Below are 7,711 nucleotides of genomic sequence, written 5' to 3' on the forward strand. Positions count from 1 at the left end.
GACTTGTTCTTTATTTTCGTGTTCTTGCTGTTTAATCATTAATTACCTGTTTGAGATCTAATCGATCTTCAAGATTAAGTTTTAATCTCATCAATTGGTATCAAAGCAGGAGGCTGTGTAATCGATACACTTCTTTCCTGTGAAAAGGTTTCAATTAGGGTTTTTCCACAATTACTGATATTTATTGAGCCGTCATCTCATTATTGACTTATCTTGATATTTATTGTTTTGCCCTAATCTGATTTATTACAAGTCTGATCTTTGAACAGGTTTTTCGATCATAATGGACGAGTCGCAATCAAATCCCATCAATATTTCCAACAGCATCGGTTCAACCACGAAGATTCCAATCCTATATACCCATGATTATGAAGTTTGGGCGCATCACTTCGAAGACTACGTTATAGGATCTGAGGATAATGGATACCTCATATGGGAAGCAATCATTAATGGACCTTTTTCTCATTCTGCAACGTCAAGGATTATTAAAACTCAAAAGGAGTATAATGATCTGCTGAAGGATGTCAAAGATATTACGCAAGATGAAAAGGATAAATTCCAGTGTAATATCAAGGCGTTAAGATTGATAAGATTCGCCCTTCAGTCTGACACCTTCAGGTTGGTCAGCTCATGCACAACGGCAAAGGAAGTTTGGGATAGACTTCGCGAACTATACTCTACAGACGAGGATCTTGAACATTCTATCCAAACCTTGCTCTTATCTGAGTTTGGAGAATTTAGGTAAGGAGCCGAAGAAACTGTGACCCAGACGTTCGATCGCTTCAATCATCTTCTTAGCAGGATGATCAAACATGACATCGAAAGGAAGCTTATCGAGCAGAAGGTTACGTTCTTAAATGGTCTAAGGTCAGAATGGAGACCAGTGGTGTCAACCGTTAAATCCCATGAGCAGTTTAAATCATACTCTTTGGCGAAACTGGTGGGTATTCTCAAGTCTCAGGAGAAGATTGTGCTGCAAGAAAAGAATGTTGTTTCAAGCCTAGGTTCGCTGGCCCTCCTGTCAAAAAGTAAAGCTGTGATGGAGGATGAAGACCTCAACTTGGAGGAGTATGACCTCACGTCTGAGGATTATGCTATGATGGTGTCTAACCCCAAGAGGTTCATTAAGAAGAGATTCCCCAGCAACAAAAACCGAAACTGGCAGGGGAGTTATAGTTCAGAAAAGGTTAATAATGAACCAAAGGTTGAAGAGCCCAAGAAGGAACCGAAAGCAGATGGTGATTTTGGAGTAAGTTGTTACTACTGTGGAGGGAAAAATCACTATGCTAAGGATTGTGTCCTCAAAAAGATGGCTGAAAAAGATGAGGAAAAGGATGAGGAAGCTTTGCTACAGAAAAAGCTTGATGAGATGAGGAAGAAGAAATCTACCGCTAACCCTTCCATGAATGCTCTTATTGTGCAGGGTTTGGTTGCTGATGACGAGTTCGGTGGAGTGGAAGTTTGGTCAACCGACTCTGAAGACGATGAAGTGAGGAAGCCTTCTCATGGAAAGGCTTGTGTGGCAAAGGAGGAGAGCAGTGGAGGAACGTGCTTCATGGTGTTCGATGTATCTCAGATGAGGGGATACAACACTGATGGTGGAAGCAATGAACCAAAGGAGCAGCAGGATATGTGCTTTACGGCCAAACCGCTCAGCGTGCAGTTCAACGAGCTCAATGAACTGATCAAGAAGGTACAATCGGTTTTCGTTTCATTTAAAGTACCACAATCCTCATATGAGAAAGAACTAAAAAAATGTTAATACAAGAATTTCTCATCTAGATAGTAGTTTAACTCAAACTCGAGTCACCAATTCTAACCTAACTGATCAATTAAGCAGGGTGTCTTCGAAGGGTGAGGAGCGGCGCATGTGGATCGAGTTGAAGGAGTCTGAATTAGTTAAAATAAAAGACGAAAACATTTATTTACAAAGAGACATTTTAAAGTTGTTAAAACAGCGGAATGTTTTTTGTTTAATTGCAAAACATCTTTATTCTAATATTACTCAGCTTCACTTGGACTGTGAAATAGGCCAAAAGATCCATCGCATGATTTTGCCCTTCCTTGAGTTTAAGGAGGATGAAATCGATGCTGAAGCTTATAATTGTGAGAGTGTGATATCATCTGATGACATTAATCCGACCTACATGAATGGACTGGACAAAATAGAATCTTTCATTAAATCCAAGGACCACAAGGACATGCTTCAAAACCTTTTGGATGAAAATGATAGACTTAAACTGAGAACCGAAACCATACAAAAATTTGACTCTTTAAATGCCAAATTGAGCTCAGAAAACAAAATTGATGTTGAAAATGCATCTGAGCTTAATGAGGACGACAACATGAGTGAAATTTCTGTAGAGGACACGGTTGACTGCTCAGAATTTGTAAAAAGCGAACCTGAAAACCACAAGAATCTAATTTCTGAAAATTCAGTGGAGTTCGCTCGATTGTCCAAACTAAAGTCCCCGATCTTAGCAGAGAAAGCGGTTGTATATCAAAAGGTCAGGACCACTCCAAATCAAGTGTACAAGGTCACTGGAGTAACCGAACATCAGACCGCTGAACTCACAGCTATTGTAAACGAAGACAATGCTGATGGCTGCGATGAGTACTTCTGGTCAGCTCCAATAGATAATGCAAACGAACCGGTAGGCTTATCAGAAAGAACCTCATGGATGAGTAAAGGTAGATACATACCAGAACCCTTGAATAAGCCAGATAATTTCAATGAGCCAAGCACCAGTGGTACGAAACATATTCCTCAGGAAAATGGAAGTTCGTCAAAAGAAGACATTCCTTCTAGTTCCTCAGTTTAAAGTGAAACTCCCACAGTTCAAAGTGAACCAGCTAAGGAGAAACCGAAAATGAAAGCCAATATCCATCATCAACCGAAGCAGATGAGGAATCAAAAACGTGAAAGGAACCAGAGATACAGGAAGAATCTCTCTGAAAGGAAACAATTCTGGCAATCCCAGAATGCATATTTCTCACATCAAGACAAGAATCTAAAAGTTGAGAATAATCCTGTTAAAAAACACGAGAGCCACAACAACCGAAAGCCAAGGTTGGGTTCAGAAGAGAATACCAACCGAAAGCAAAGGTTCGGTTCTGAGAATGACTCCAACCAAAAGCATAGGTTCAGTTCAGAGAACTGCTCCAACCGAAAGCAAAAGTTCGGTTTTGAAGTCAAAAGAGATCAAAACTCTAAGGTCAGTCCCACCAATGATCAAAAGCAAAAGGGTCACCTAGAGTCTCCAGCCAAGAAGTCATCTCAATCTAAGCCCACTCCTTCTCATTCATCTAATTCTTCTAATTCTTCGAATTCATCTCAATCTTGCTCTAAAGCTCATTCTATTCGTTCTCAAAAATCTCATTCGTCAGCTGAACAAAAAGGCAAACAGAAGGTTAATGCATCCAAACCAGATTCTAAACCGAACGCACCTAATCCTAATAAAATCAAAGTTTTTACCATTAAAAGGAAAGATGAAACAACACTAATAAAACGAACATATCTTGTTGACATCTCTCTTACTACTCCTGTACCTGTGAAAGGCTCACGAGGACCCAAGAAACTTTGGGTTCCTAAATCTGCTTAACTTTTGCAGGTTATAAGTGACGAGCAGTTCGACGAAGAATGGTACATCGATAGTGGCTGCTCACGTCACATGACAGGGAGGAAAGAAGAGCTCAGGGAATACAGGTCTCTTTCAAATGGTGGCAACGTAAAGTTTGGAAACAATTCTTCTGCACCATAAAGGGATACGGAATGATAACTAATGGTGATTTTACTATAAGGAAGGTGGCATATGTGGAAGGACTACAACACAACCTCATCAGTGTATCTTAGCTTGTTGGAGGTACAGGTCTCAAAGTCTCATTCGACGATGAAGGTTCTGAAATTATTGAGAAGAAGACAAAGAAAGTAATTCTCAAGTCGCAGCGTAAGGGTGAAATGTTTCCTCTAAATCTTAAACCCATCAAAGGAAACCCAGCTATATGCCTGTTATCAAAAGCTCAATCTGACGATAGCTGGTTGTGGCACCGAAGACTCTCTCATCTCAAATTTAAAGATATTTACAAACTTGTCACTGGAGGTCATGTTCGAGGCCTTCCACTGCTCAAGTTCGACAGGGATCATTTGTGTGCTGCATGCGAAATGGGGAAGCAGAGTTGTCAAAGTCATCCATCTATAATTAACACAAAAGTTGTTGAACCACTCGAATTACTTCATATTGATTTGTGTGGTCCATCATCTATCGAAAGCATCAGTGGTAGCAAGTATATTCTTGTTATTGTTGATGACTTTTCACGATTTACATGGGTGTTCTTTCTAAAGCTCAAATCTGAAGCGACTCATAAGCTGAAAGTGTTCATCAGCAGATTGAACTACAGCTCAAGAAGGTCGTTCGCAACATCAGGAGCGACAATGGTCTGGAATTCAAGAACAGGGAATTTGAAGAATTTATAGCAGAAAAGGGAATAAGTCACAACTTCTCAGCTCCCTACACACCTCAATAGAATGGAATTGTCGAAAGACGAAACCGATCTTTGTGTGAAGCTGCCCGAACTATGCTAAGTTTCCCTTCCTTACCTCTTTATTTTTGGGCTGATGCTATTTCTGCTGCTTGTTTTACACAGAACAGGTCCTATCTCAACAAGCGATTCACGCTCACACCTTATGAGATTCTCAACAACAGGAAGCCCAATGTGAAATTTTTCCACGTGTTCGGCTCACGGTGTTTCATCTTTAACTCTAAAGAACACCGCAACAAGTTCGATGTCAAAGCCGACGAGGGAATCTTTCTGGGCTACTCTCTCACATCCAAAGCATACAGAGTCCTAAACAAGCGTTCGATAAAAATCGAAGAAACCTATTACGTGACTTTTGACGATAGCTATGTCAAAAAGCTACAAGCCAAAGAAGACACCGCTGGGGAAATCTTTCCTCAAACTGGCCAGGTCACAGTCTCGATCGCTAATCTATTCGAGAAGTTTATGGTGCTATTTGACGAACCAGAGAAAGCTACTCTCTTAGAAGCAGGCGCAGCAGACAACAAGGTAGACCATATGAAGCAAATTGTCGAAGAAGCTGCCAGGAGAATGAACGAAGGAGGATCGAATTCTGATGAACCTCCATCCAACGATGCTTCAGTCGAGGAGGAGCCAAGCTCACATGTCGAGGAGGAGCCAAGCTCACATGTTGAGGGGGAGCCAAGCTCTACAACTGCAACCGAAAGCACTTCCCCAACCGAAAGTGCTTCACCAACCGAAGGTGCATCAACGCCTGAATACCAAGCACCACAAGAAACCTCTGGACCTCAAGTTTCTCCAAACATTCCAGAAAGCTCATCTATCGAGGGGGAGCAAGCTGATATGACGCTCGACTACGAAAGCCAATCCGAACCAGAAGAAATGATCAACACTGAACTAGACCCCACCTTTGATCCAAAATACCCTCCTCTTGTCAAATGGACCAGAGATCATCCTATCTCTCAAGTGGTTGGTGATGTCTCTGAAAAGGTCCTGACCCGGTCACAACTCAAGGCAAAACAGACATCCTTACTTTCCAAAGTTGAGTTTTGTATGTTTAACTCATTCGTATCAAAAGTTGAACCGAAGACAGTTAACACTGCTCTCGATCACTCCGATTGGGTTCAAGCAATGCAAGACGAACTGAACGAATTTGAAAGGAACAAAGTCTAGCGCCTCATTCCAACTCCTCCAGATGCCTCGGTTCTTGGTCTCAAATGGGTCTTCAGGAATAAAATGGACAAGGAAGGGAATGTTATAAGGAACAAAGCTCGTCTGGTGGTAAAGGGATATTGTCAGGAGAAAGGGATTGATTATGAAGAAACTTTCGCTCCTGTAGCTAGGCTGGAATCTGTAAGAATATTTCTTGCTTACGCTGCCCACAAAAACTTTGAAGTTTTCCAAATGGACGTCAAGTGTGCATTTCTTAATGGAGAACTCGAAGAAACCGTGTATGTGGAGCAACCTTCTGGGTTCGTAAATGAAAAATATCCAAATCATTGCTACATTCTTGATAAAGCTGTGTATGGCCTCAAACAAGCTCCGTGAGCCTGGTATGAAATGCTAACTAAATTCTTAAAGATGTCTAAATTCAAACAAGGTTCGGTTGACCCAACCTTCTTTCGCAAAAAGGAAGGTAACCACCTTATGATAGTTCAAATTTATGTCGATGACATCATCTTTGGCTCAACGAATCTCAGCCTAACAGCTGAATTCAGAAAGTTGATGGAGACTAAATTTGAAATGAGCTCAATGGGTCCTATTAACTTTTTCCTTGGTTTAAATATTAGACAGGGACCCGAAGGCATCTTTATCAATCAGGAAGCTTACACGAAGACTCTCCTAGCAAAGTTTGGTATGATGGGAGACTCCAAAGTCAAAGTCCCAATGGCATTCGGCACCAAGCAAACTCCATCCCTAGACAAACCGGCTGTTGATATCACGCTCTATCGTCAAATGATAGGCTCACTAATGTATCTTACTGCTAGTAGGCCTGACATCATGTTCTCTGTATGTTACTGTGCTAGATTTCAGGCAAACCCACGTGAACCTTACATGCTTGCAGTGAAGAACATTCTACGCTATCTCAAGCAAACTGCCTCCTTAGGTCTATGGTATCCTTCCAACTCAGGCTTTTTCGTACAAGCCTATTCAGATGTAGACCTTGGAGGATGTGGACTCGACAGAAAAAGCACCACTGGCGGCTGTCAATTCCTTGACGGGAAGTTGGTTAGCTGGCAATCCAAGAAACAAACGTGCGTGTCGTTGTCTACTGCCGAAGCGGAATACATAGCCGCTACATCCTGCACCTCTCAAGTGATTTGGATCCAGAGTCAACTTCGAGACTATGGACTCAATATGAAGAAGATCCCACTATATTGTGACTCTGAAAGTGCAATTAGGATCTATCATAACCCAGTGCAACACTCTAAAACCAAACACATAGCACTGAGGTATCACTTCATCAAAGATCACGTGGAAGATGGAAACGTCGAAGTTCACTTCGTAAGAACCACTGATCAACTGGCTGACGTCTTTACCAAAGCTCTTCCTGAAGCATCATTCAACAGAATATTGCAAGGGCTAGGTATGATGGAATCAGAGTCAGTACCTCAAACTACCTCTCAACTCCAAACGTAAGAAGTAAAATTGACTGAACGTTCAGGTTCGGTTAAATCATCTAAATCGCTCATCACCACAATGGTAGTTTTCTTGGTTGTATATTTCTTGTACAAAGTTGTTTATCTTATTGTTAAAAGTATTTTCTGATTGCATGTCTAAATTCCTTGGTTTTCTAAAATTTTCCAAAATCGAAACCTACCAAAGGTTCGGGTTCGGTTTCTCAAAATTTTCCAAAACCGAAACCTACCGAAGGTTCGGGTTCGGTTTTTCAAAATTTCCTTGAACCGAAACCAACCGAACGCTCGGGTTCGATTTTTCAAAATTTCCTTGAACCGAAACCAACCGAACGCTCGGGTTCGGTTTTTCAAAATTTTCTTGAACCGAAACCAACCGAACGCTCGGGTTCAGTTTTTCAACTTTTTCCCAACCGAAACCAACCGAACGTTCGGGTTCGGTTACCAAATTTTTCAAAAGTTTTTTTACTCTTTCTAAGTCTATTTTTTCTTGCTTATTTTTTTTTCTTCTATTTATTTATATCAAAAACTCCAAAAAT

The sequence above is a fragment of the Lactuca sativa genome, chromosome 8 (genome assembly GCF_002870075.4).
Source record: "Lactuca sativa cultivar Salinas chromosome 8, Lsat_Salinas_v11, whole genome shotgun sequence".
In the NCBI taxonomy this organism is placed as follows: domain Eukaryota; kingdom Viridiplantae; phylum Streptophyta; class Magnoliopsida; order Asterales; family Asteraceae; genus Lactuca; species Lactuca sativa.